Source organism: Bombus impatiens, unplaced genomic scaffold, assembly GCF_000188095.3.
Source record: "Bombus impatiens unplaced genomic scaffold, BIMP_2.2 scf_0217, whole genome shotgun sequence".
Taxonomy (NCBI): Eukaryota; Metazoa; Arthropoda; class Insecta; order Hymenoptera; family Apidae; genus Bombus; species Bombus impatiens.
Genome location: NT_176636.1, coordinates 2,283,145 through 2,296,007, shown reverse-complemented (window position 1 = coordinate 2,296,007; position 12,863 = coordinate 2,283,145). Strand labels below are relative to the sequence as shown.

The window sequence follows — 12,863 nt, the reverse complement described above, 5'->3', positions numbered from 1 at the left end:
CAGTGGATGAAATTAAATTTTTACTTAGGTTCCATTTGTTTAATTGGATTTATAAGAATACGACTTTGCATAAAAATTCACGGTTTACCAATCGCTAACCCTAAAACTACCCCTAAGAACTTCTTCGACGCTTCGAAATATCTTGCAGTAAGAAAATAACAATGGCTATTCATTTTCCCTCACTTTCTATTTCGAAATGGTTTCTCGGGTGGAGAAGCATTCTACGTGGCAGACAGACGCGGAAAAAGGATCCGTGCCTAATGGGAATCGAAGGAAACACGCGGCCCAGCCGGAGGTCCTCGCCGAACCAATTTGTATGCTGATGGCTATCTCCGTGGAATAATTTATAAACGATATTAAACCGTGCTCTTTGGCCGGAGCACGCTACACGCTTGGTACCGGCCAGCCCTCGGGCCCACCCCTTTGCCAAAGGGGGTGGTCTCGAATTTATCGTCGGGAATGCAATCTGTCATCGCGTATTGGCCGCGACTTCTGCGACTATTAAATGTAAATCCGTTTCGATCCACCGGGAACGAGTCAATCGATTTTACCACTAACAAACGACTCGCAAGGTGTAAGTGGGTTAAAAGGGGTGATTTTTCAATGTTTTCTCAATGGCCAATTCCCTTTAATTTATTCGAAATTTATTTATTACTTTCTTAAGTTTATATCATAATTAGGAAGCGGGGATATTTTTCGAATTTATTTTCTATTTGTCCTTTTCTTTTTGGAGAAGCGTTTTGATCTATCGAGGAGGGAAATAGAGTTTTCAAATATAGTATTGGAAAGTGGAGTTTTCAAACTTTTCGAGGAGTTTTATGAGATAAAATATGTAGATCTTAAGTTTCATATTGGACAAATAAAAAACTGAACACGATTCCAAATGCAAGAGATAATTTAACCCGGAAAATTCCACCGAAACGTCCACTTTCAATTCATAAAAAAGAGCACTATACTGCTATCTTCGAAACTCAACAAAATAATTAATTATCATTTAATTTCGATAATTACCAAGAGTTGTATTTTCTTGTACCTAAGCAAAGCACCGAATACAATAGAAAATTCAAGCTGAGAAACTCCAACCATGCGAGCTTCCATCTTAAACGTTCCAAAAAGATTTATGGAAACTTATCATGGTCATACGAAAGTTATTAAAAATGACGATAGCCTAACTCTTATCCTAAACATGGCATCTGCTTGGATTTCACAAGGGCGCAATTTGCGCATAAATGTTGCTAACAGGGAAAAACACGTTAAGGGAAGGAGTTTCGTTTCGCGAACGACTTTTTAAGAAACCGCTAATCCAACCTCGAGGGGGTGGCGGCTATGCTAATATCGAAGCGGAAGGGGATACAAGGGGGTTGGCCGTATTCAGAGACAACGAAAAGACGAGCAGCTTTCGTGATCGAATCGATTACCGCGAAACTGGCTGGCTGCTCGGCGAACGCGCGGAATAAAATCGAAAAACGAGCCGCATAAAAGTCAACCGATACGTATCTCTTGCCTCCGCTGGAATCCCTGAGCCCCTTCCAACTGTTCCCGTGTTTCGTGATGGTTAAGTGATCGCGTTTTACGTGCCTCAACTCGGATCGTCGATTATTGCTTTCGTCGAGTTTAAAGGGCAGGACATTGATTCGTTATCGAACCCGGCAAATTACTTCTGCTTGTCTTTCGGCGTTTGAAAGCAAGGAGGACATTGAAATAAGAGGGTTAAGAGAACGTAATTATATTAGGAATATTGGTTTCTTTTGCAGATTTTTCTGCTGATAAGTTTCTATTACTCTAAATAAAGAGATTAAACAGAACACGATGCAGTGTATTAAGTAGGAATATCGATTTCTTTTATGGATATACTTGGCTTCCAACAGAATTTCTATTGAAACTACAAGCCAACTTTAATTCGATGCTTGTAATTTGTTGCTTGTGATCTTTTTCTTCATTCAAATGTATTTCTGTAATTTAGATATTAGACAATCTTCAGTTTAAATCAATAAATAGATGAAATTGAAGATGAGAGAAATATCTGATAACTGTGACACCTATCGTAACTGAATAATTACCTTGCTTGTTTGTGACATGTATTAAAGAATATGTCAGATGTTGGATATTAAAGAATATTTAGTTATAAGAAATAAATAAATAAGATGATGGAAGTAGGAGGAAAATTGATAGTAATCCAATCCTTTTCCTCTCTTTCTAACTTACATGTTAGATATTAAACTTAAACAAGTTGATAAATAAACTAATGAAAAGAAACTAATTAACTTCAGTAACAACTTATTCACAGTAGTTTAATGTTTTCCTTTCTTTTCTTATGTCACAAATTATACATGTTAAAGAGTTCCCTTAAAAGAATAAATAAATGACAGAAGAGAGATAAACCTACTAAATTACTTTCTGAAGCAATTTACATTTTAATGTAATTGAAATTTCTGCTATCTGATACGCGGCCTCAGAATGAAAATTATTCTGTGCCGAATGAATTAGTACGATTAAATTCTACGCAACTGGCAAGGTTCATGAAGTGTTTCAAAGAGGAAAGTCTGAACATCGATGGAAATAATTCTGCTAATAGTTTCATGCTGAACACTAATGACAGCCTTGCTACAAGAGTTTCCTATAATTAGCGCCAAGTCGAACTTCAATCTCTTTGGTGCCCGCAATAATTCACACCTGCAACAGCCGCTCCCTGTCTTATTAACTTCGATACAGGGAGATACTTTGTAATTCAAACGCGTCCCAACCACCAATTAGCCAGAAGGAATTCCATAAAATCGCGAGTCTCCCGAGTAAACTGTTATATCTATCTATCAAATAGTTTCGTCGTTCACACTATTAACGTTTAATGAACATCTTTCTATATTCCTAATATCCTCAAGTTTCTATCATAACATTGGTAATTTACGAAATAAGCTTTGAAGCATAGTCATTGATCTAGCTAATTTTAACATATTAAAGACCAAATTATCGATAGACGTATATAAATAAATAAAGTAGATGAAAATGTTAGTTAACTGCATTGTATAAATCAAAGGCATAATAGAGATTTCTGTAGTTGAAAGACAGTGCTATAAACGGTTCAAGTTCTTCGAATATTATTAAATTGTAGTATCTAAATTTTATTCTTTATTATTACTTTATTATTACTGCCAATTATAACTCGATAAAGATTTATTTCACGTACTATATATTATAGCGAGCGTTTCGCTTTAGACGTTTTCAGAAATTCTTACACGTCATGTAGGTATATTTCTGCACTTTTAAATTTCCAATAAATGCATAAACATCCGTGATGTAATTACGATTATGGAAGATTAATACTCTGAGGCATCGAAATTACCAACATAAATTTCATTAGTGGCATCACGCATAATGCAGTTACTAATTATTTATTTCCTACTGAAACCTCAAGGTATAAATTTTCTGTATCTGATGCAGAGATGAATAAACGCAAGACATTTTGAAGATAAAGTGTCAGATAAAGATCATTGTTTCCTAAATTAATCGCACTCAATTTTTTGTCATTTCATTACAAGGAATTAAATGATCTCTTGAGCTTATAGACAGTATTATTCGTCGCAAAAGAGAAGAGAAATAAAACGTGAAAGAAAGAAAAAATTCGGGTGGAACGTTCCATTGGTAAATAAGCGGGCAGGCCATGACCTACTCCACCGCAAAACGCTCGAGACCAGCCACATTTCCTGGCAGTTGGTATTTTCTCCCGACCCGAAGGTTCTTCCTTCCCTTCAATTTCATCTTGCTTCCTGCAAGACTATCCTCGACTTAATAGCGTTCGCGGATTCGACGTGCACGCACGCCACTCGTAATTGCCCGCGCGGTGTTTGCAGATGTAATTGTGTCTCGCGGTCGAAGCGACCACGATAGAACATTTATTGGCACGAAGTGGTTGTTTACCCTTCGATTTTAATATAGACGGTCCTGTGGATTTTGCTTAATCCGACACGAACCTTTGTTTGCCTCCACTTTCAACTAATTCGTGTTTTACACGTTTACTTGTTGGTCAGATTTCTGTTATTTATAATGATACACGTTGACAGGTGATTTTATATAAGACAGTCGTCTATGATATGTTGTAAAATTTCATGAATTATTTGAGAAGATATTGACAGGATGATTATCACAATGGCGATGAGTTCAGGCTGGAAAATGAATATTTGAGAATATTTTATTATTTACGATGCTACTTGTTAACGAGGTTTAATTAACCCAGGCTTAAAATAAGTTTCCGTCGTGGGAAGTTGGACTGACCTAGGTATAACCGAAATTTAAATTTGCATAAACCTAATGGAATTTTAATTTAACACCTTATATGTCAGCAGAATCTGAGCTGTTCAACGCGAGAAGTTATTGCCACATAATGCAAATCATCTCTAAATGATAGCTTCCTGATTCTCTTCTTTCATTATCTACTGTACAGTTGCTATGGAGACAATATACGTCATGCATATTTGTCGCATGATATCTTAAATTCACCTCGAGACCCGATCGAAGTTAAATATATATCCAAAAGCAATTTAAATCCACGTTAAATCAAATTTATTTAATCTTATACGGAGCACGTTCAGTTCCTGTTTAGTTCGAGTATTATTGCAAGAGGTGAACCAAAAGATACAAAACACAGTATCCAAAGATATAAAGTCCAAAATACACTACGAGAACTATATACGTAATATCTACATTATTCCAAAGGATAATATAAAAATACGAAATACATAGTGGCGGTCGAAAGAAAGTAAGATTGGAATGGATGCATTCGAGCAATTTTTACATTAAACACTTCTTACTATGTTAGTAACAATTGTCAATTCTATAATATATATTGCACTTATTCATTACATTTTAACTTTTAAAGTTCCTTTGGTTCGTCACTCTAAACTCCAAATACAAAACCCAGAAGACGTACTAATGATATATAATGGAATTTTGTTTAGCCATCTGAAGATATCATTCCAGTCTTATCCACCAGATATAAAATATCGAAATATCTACTAACCAAATACAATTAAAAGATAAAAAATAATTACATTTTCTCACCTTAATAAGCTCGTTCCCGCAGAGATTAATTTGCACTTAATGCAAGTTAATCTATAATCAAGTTCTATTTAACCAGGACTTAACCGACGTCTAAATCACAGGGATCGGTAATGAAAGAACGCTGAAGTAATCCCGTGTTCGCGTTCACCGTTCGTTAATTGATTCCGTTTAGCTGGAACTAGGCAACAACTTGGACGAGCAATTATCGCCTCTGGCCGTGGTAAAAAATCGGCGGGAGACAAGAGTGAAAGGATTGGAACGGTGTCAGCGGCGGCGGTGAATCGATTGCGTTGCATTAATTGACCATGAAAATGGAATGTCACGGCTCGTAGATTTTCCAGATTAGGCATTGCCGTGACTGCCACTCGTTTCTGTCCGAGAGATTATCGCCATATTCTCACCGACGTGTCCAACAGTCCATGAGTTTTTTTCAACCGTACCAACCGTTGCAACACCAACGTGGAAAATCTGCACGATCGTCCGCCATTTTTATCGTATATCTATCTGAATTTCTCGCAAATATAAAAGCGTTTCATTAGACTTTCATTTTACCTTTTCGTCCCTCCAGTTTTATAACGTTTTTCTACTTCGTTCCACTTCTATTCATTCTTTGTATCTCCTTCTGTTAGTTACTTCCGGTTTGGACCGTCTCCATCGTTATTTGATCCTTTACAGTAAAACTCCATTTACCTGAATTGTATTAATCGAAAGAAAATTTGTATTTATGTTAAAAGTAGCAACGTTGACAAGAATAATGAGAAACGGATAAAATAATATTGGGAATATACGTTGTATTACCAATGTACGCTGTTAGTTAAGTAATAGGTAATGGATAGAATTGATGAAATGCTATTTTAAAGTTCTATTGTATTTGATTTAAAGATTTATGCCTTTTCTGAATTACCTCGTCTAAACATCTGAAGAATATAAAAAAGGAACAAAGGAAAAAGAATAATAGTGGAGATGGACATCGTTAATTACAAATACTTTTCAATTTTATAATGGCAATGGAATTTCGCGGACACGGCGTAAAATCGCGCACATGAAACATTCATCGCGCTCGAGGATAATCGAAGGAGGTTAAGCATGCGACGAATTCGCCCTGGCGAGCGTTTCAAACATTTATGGATTAACATTTTCATCACGCGACGCTCGCGGTTCGTGCACGCCGAGCGGAAAAATTTATTTCCACCAAGGGCCAAGACGAGAATCCTGTAAATTTTTTACAGGTTAATCGTAAAAGTCTCCGACGCCGGTAAAATAGTCCTCTCGTTTTGCTCGCTTTCTTCCATTCGACAGAATGAATATAGTGCCTCGTGGAATCATTCGAACGCTTACCATAGAAAATTTTCATGTACATATTCTATTTGTTATGTAAAACATTTTAAAATTTCATTAGCTGTAACGAGACACGAGTGTCATGATTATGTTGAGAAAGTTTGAAACCAATCTGAAAATGTAATGTAAAAATTACAAGATATTTACTGCTCAAATATATCTAATAAAAGTAGTAAAAGTAGTATACATTCTATGTGTTACAGGTGGTTCCATTGAATATCGAGGCTTACTAACATAATGGACAATTGTTTAAACCATTTGTGGTAAGAAATACATATTTGCACTAAATATCTTGCAACTTCTATGCATGTACATTTTCAGATTAGTTGGAAATTTTATCGATACAATTACAATAGTCGAGTCTCATAACGGCGCTAATGAAATATCAAGATATTAAAAAAAGTTATCTACAAGTGTTGGAATATCTTCGCGAGCTACTGTATTCTCGAAAAATAATGGAGGGAATAAATATTCATACAGAGAGACGGTCTGCGCGTTTTTCGATACACCTTGAATCATCATCGTTCATGGCCCCGGAGAAAAAACGAGGAAGCCATTAAAAAATTTCAACATCGATTACGGTGATCGTTCGTTTCTTAAAAATTGCAAAATTAATGGGGAACACCCAGGCGAACCAGTCGACGTTCCGGAGATTTCGCGATTACGCCTTAACAGTTACAACGTGTTGCCATTGAGAAAAAAGCTCATAATTACAACTCGCGGCGGTAAACCGTCTTTTTTCACCTTTTTCGCGAACGGAGGTCCGGCTCGAGACGATGCGCCTCGTGAAAGATGAGAGATAATTCATCAATCGTTCCATAGCCATCGATAATCGAACTTTACTTTTTAATCGAGTACCAAGAAATTTCAAATACACCACTATCTTCTTAGGTCTGTAGCCTGATTAGTCATCGAGGTTACGAGGTTTGACGTATTCACGTACAGTAGCTTACGAAAGTATTCGAATTCATTATATGTATTAGTCGGGACACTTAAAATTTCATTAACATTATAATGAGACCTGGCTATCAGTAATAATTTGTTACTATCTGTTGCCATATTTATCTATTTAATTTTGCTTGTCAAAATGGATAAGAATGAAAATTGAATTTTTTTAAAATAAAGTTCAAGAATGACTAAGAATGTGGGACATAGTTTTGAAAAATAAGACATTACTTACGCAATCATTTAGTGATTGATATTAAATTAATATTAATAAACCACAATACTTAATGCGACCATCTTTAGCACTAATTATATATAGACTGTGATTATTTTATATTTTTCTTAATGTGATTAAAGAAATAGATTTAAAATAAAAATTCGTTTTATTTATTGAATATTCATTAAATATTCTAATAAGTGTCTTACTTTGAATGTTTTATACATTTTTACGTGTTATATGCATTTCATAGATCTTGGAAACCTTAAGTGTCCCAAAAACGCGCAGACATCCGTAGTAATTTGATAAATGTATGTTGTTCCTCATAAAAGTACCAATGAAATTTCAAAATGCTTTACGCAACATACGCACTATACACATAAAAGCTTTCTATGACAAATGTTCGGATATTTTCACGAGATAGTATAGGTTAAACCTACCATGATACCATTGTTGCACGTTGGAGTTCGATTGGGTCGAATATAGGTTATAGCCGGGTTAACCTAGCTTAAAACCACTGAGCACGGGTATTAATGCCATTGTTTGAATAATAACGATATGGTTCGCTGTAGTTAATCAAATCTGCACATGCAAATACTCGCGACGATTTAATATGTAAATGTCCTCGGCTCCCCATCGAATTTGCACAAAATTAACAAGCAACCCGAAATTTCCGCGGAAGTGACCCCAATAACAATTTCCTCGTCGTTACATCGTACACACTCGCACACGCAAATCGTATACGAGAATTCATCGCGACCACTTTACTTCTTTTTTTGTTTTTGTTCGTAAACCTATATGTATACAAGAACAGACTCTGCTCTCTCCCCTCCCCTCTCTCTCTCATTCACTCACTCACACTCCCTCTCTCTCTCTCTCTCTCTCTCTCTCTTTCTCTCTCCGGCGAATTGGCGCGCGTGCATGAATTATTTATACTCACGTAGGCAGCTTGTTTACAACGTGGCCGCGATATTTCGTGGTAGGAAGAAAAAGGTAGCCGTGGAGCCGCACGTTTCCGACGACAAAAATGCCCGCTTACACGATCCCGGCCGGTTCTAATTATACAATCACGCAATTTGTACGTTCACGTGCGATTAAGTCGTTAGCTTTTATGGCGGACGAGGCGGAAAAATTAAGAGACTCGCCCCCCCTGGGGGACCGATTTTTAATGGTCCCGATTTTATTTATTTCACCACTGTATTTTATCGTATGCGGAGAATGACCGTGTCCGCGGTGCTACAACGATTATTACGCTACTTACGCTAAAGATCGATCACGTGATTAACAGTGATTACTAGATCCGACGCCAGGTGGTACACATTCGCCTGACTCGTTCGCGCGCATAACCAACTTTGAAACTTCTCCTTCGTCCGTGATTCCTATATAGGTCAGCTTACCTGATAGATTTCCGATATCGTGGATTATCGTCTCATTCTTTTTGCGGGAAGAAAACATGGATTGGCCGCCTAGAACGCAATCCGTTGAAAGTAACCGGTTCACCGGAGCCGCTGTATCAGGTGATCTCTCGTTACGGAACGCAGCCCCGGAGCAGCTTCTTCGGTAAATTTCTGTTCTCGATCTCGTTTAACCTCACCCTAACACGAATCCAATCGTGCACCTGGCGTACGAGCTCGATCGAAAATTAATAAAAACCACCGGATCGAATTTACACGGAAGTAAAGTGGTTGGTCCAGGCGAGGTCTAATTATCGAAATAATGAAACTCTTTGAGCTGATTCAAATTGAATGTTTGCGGAGATAATGACGTAACGGAGCGTCATGATGACGTTAATCGATCTGTTATACTTTTTAGTTACGAAGTATTTCCTTTTAGTCGTATCTTAAAGTGTATGAACGTTGTTCGCACACCGTGCAAAGAAAAGATATTTAATCACGATATAGGGTGAAAAGATACAGAGAAGAAAGTCAATGTCGTATTTTTAAATTAATATATGTATATATATATATATATTATATAATATATATATATAATTCTCAGTCACGTGGATCTCGGAGGGCGTTTCTGGGAGGTAAGGGCGTAGCAGGATCGGGCTGGATGGGTGTACAATATACAATGCAAACCACGGAATATCACGGATTCTCGTGTTACTTTAGAACGTTTCGATTCTCCTCGAGTTACACTTGTTTCTTTGTTTCCTTTTGTTCATTTATTTTATTGCTTTTCTCTCGACAACGTGTTCTCTTTTCTTTCTCTCTCGCGCTTTCTTTCTCGCTTTCTCTCTCTCGCATACTTTCTAAGCACATAGGACCGCACGCAACGCGCTTCGAGAAGTAACCGCAATGAAAATACAGGAGTGAAACGAAGATAAACAAAACGGGACCGATGATGGTTGAGCAAGATTCTCACGGAACTTCGATTGTGGAAAGATCGCAGCTTGACGTAGGGCCCCGTTACTCGACGATACGGCCCTGATTTGCGCACCAATACTGCGCGTTGCATTCGCGTCGCTTTCGAGCCTCGTTTGCGCTCGAATCTTATATTTTCGCTTCGAGTTTTCTTATACTGTCATTCAATGGTTCTTTTTCGGTTTTTTAGAGCCGAAGAAGCGACATTTTGCTCTTACAAAATTTCCTGTGCAGTTACATTTTCGTTCCAATCGACAGATGTGGCCACGTTTCACTCGTTTTCCCTAAAACAGCCCTACTTTTGTATAATTTTGAATTTTTCTCTCTCGGTTGAATAGTAGTACGATTATAGATTATAGATTTTAAGCAGCGGAAGTGTCGAGGAAAACGAGCTTCAGTCGCGGAAATAGAACTCGATCGGTCAAGTCTAGTAAACTTAACGCTGTTAACCCTTTGATCTCGACTTCATCAAATGAACATTTTTTATCCAACGATATTGATATTTTTAACAAGATTTTTTGATTTGCCACTATGTCAACTGTTTAAGTGTCAAAGGAAGGATGGTGTTGGATTAATTTGTTTAAATCGTCGGGATGCAATTTATACCCTAAAAAGTAGAGTAAATGAAGGAAAGCGAGAAAAGAAAAAGAGAGCGGGAGAAACATTTAACGCATTTATTTAAAATTTTAAATAGGAAAAAAATATTTTAAAAATCATTATAATGACAGTTTGTAACTGACAAAGTAGCATTAATTAATTAAAAAAAGACGTAGGAACAGAGATATAATAGGTATTCACATTTTTATACAATAAAACACGTCGGAGGTATCACGAGTTGTTCTATCATAGAATTAAAAAAAAAAAAAAAATTGAGAAGGACCCTTCGAAAAATAATTCTAGCGACGCATCAGATTCACCACAGCTGTAGTTCACTATTTTATACAATCGCAACATTGCGTGGTGTTACAGAACACGACATTTACATAGGAATAATATTTCGACTACCGTTAACCACAGTTCGCAAAACTCGAACAAACTATAACGTTAATCACTGGAGGCGGATTAAACGGAACTAATTACAAAACTTCACATTTTTACACGGTAACAGCAACAAAATTTTATATCGTATACTACAATCCGTCCCGTTGCTACATTCTCATTAAAAAAGAAAAAGTGAGGAAAAGAACGAAGGAATAAGGAGAGGAGCTCTTTATCGGCATGGAAGAAAGTAATTTTACATTTACACATACATCGATTGACGAAAACGAGCTCCGAGAACGCAAATTGCACTCCAACCCCCGATAAGACATCCACCAGTACTATCACCCTTCCTACAACCAAGCAGTTCTATCAATTTTCATCCAGTACGATATTAATCTGGTCGAAATAATCACCAGAATTCGAAAATGTTACCGACCAAAGGGTTACTTACGAAGACGCACGAAATTGATGTTGTTGCGAGCATTTTTATCTTCCAGAAACAACACAGGTCCTGAATTTCTTCTTCTCTTTTTTTTTTTTTTTTATATCGTTCTTGGGTATTTTTATTTTCGAGAAACTGATTGCTCGATGTTCTACGACAATTCCCGCGATTAATCTACATCGATCGCTAACGTTTATACAAACAGGAGGGACGCAAGGGTTGGGAAGGGCGAGTGGTGTTCCATTTTCGAAGCAACGACGTCGAGATGGGGTGGATGAACGCCTCGAGAGAAATCTTTCAGTGTCGTTTCGATTCGGCTTGGAAATGTTCATGAAACGAGGTTGGTGACGGTTGTGCCCTCTATGCAGGCACCGAATCGAAGAACGACGATCGATCATTCGGTTTTTTACTTTTGATCATCTAAAACACGCGTCGACGCGATTTTCGCGGCCGAATAGCGAGTCGAATCTTTTTCTATTCTCGAATTATATCGTTCGTTTGTTGCACATCTTCACCACTTTCTGTATGGTTTGTTTGTTTGTTTCGTTTTCTTCGCTACTTCCGAGGGCGTCGAGGCGTGATCGGGTAGCGTGCGTTTATGCTTCGTTCACGTCTCTCTAATAATTAATATAATATTATATTCAATAATTAATACAGAGAGAGAGTAGTTATTTATATATATATAATATATATATATATATATAGTATAATATAATATCACTAGGGTACATATGTACAGGGGCTGCAAATAGTAGGAGGTGCTCTCGTATTGCAATGTCTCCCTCTCGCTTACACCTAAAACGCACGCGGGTAGAACGCAACCACTGTCGCTAGCCACGCTATTCGTTAATCTTTCCATCCTCGTGAAACACATTCATGGCTTTCTAGTTACTTTCCGAAACACTTCGAGCGTGACATCTCTTGAAACCCCCAAAAGATCAACCACTATAAAATTGACGATCATTGAAAGCTTGGAATTTCAGAATTTTGTACTTCGAATCTTTCACACGAACTCAGTGTCTAAACAATCGATCCGACAATAGCCAAATGTATCTATACTGCACGAACTCGTTTCCAAGCGTTCCAGGACCATCAACCAGAGAAAGCCATTTCATGGCTTCGTCAAGAAGCTAATCGTTCAAGATAATTGGATATCCCGAAAGTGTTTTCTCACACTCTAAGTGATTCGAAGAGTTCCTCTTGAAATTGTGCCCCGAAACAACTCTCACGTCCATGTAGCAAGGTCTCAGCCCCATTGAACCACGCTCGTCCCACCCTTTCGTGCCCCGTAAACAGAAATGTACACCAGCAACGGTCGTAGAGTCTTGAAGCAGTGTCCAACGCGCGGAGAAGCCGGGCCCCGCGCGATTCATCCCGGCCATTTTATGTACACACTCGCAGGAAAACGGCGTGGTGTCCCGGAAGATCGAGCCCGGCGAACACACGGCCAGTCCTCAGGCTAAAATTGCACTTCGTTATGTCGAGCGTCCCTCGTCCAGGTGCCCGGGGCCCGGCTCGC

The 12,863-nt window shown here is 37.9% G+C and overlaps 2 protein-coding genes across 5 annotated transcripts in view; both read right to left on the bottom strand.

Moving 5' to 3' along the window:
* The window catches only part of LOC100740616 (Fanconi anemia group J protein homolog), a 172,938-nt gene extending 160,081 nt beyond the window's left edge, over positions 1–12,857 (bottom strand). The window contains exons 1-3 of one of the 4 annotated variants that reach the window (XM_033319782.1): positions 8,496–12,857; positions 5,608–5,745; positions 5,056–5,523 (exon numbers count right to left, since the gene is read on the bottom strand). The gene's annotated coding sequence lies outside the window, so the exon portion shown is untranslated. Of the gene's footprint in view, positions 1–5,055; positions 5,524–5,607; positions 5,746–7,995; positions 8,438–8,495 lie in introns of those variants that run through there. The other 3 variants (XM_033319784.1, XM_033319783.1, XM_033319785.1) reach the window with 3 other exon arrangements.
* Positions 1–12,863, bottom strand: part of LOC100740497 (optomotor-blind protein) — a 186,882-nt gene that overhangs the window by 3,759 nt on the left and 170,260 nt on the right. The gene's annotated exons all lie outside the window — the stretch shown is intronic.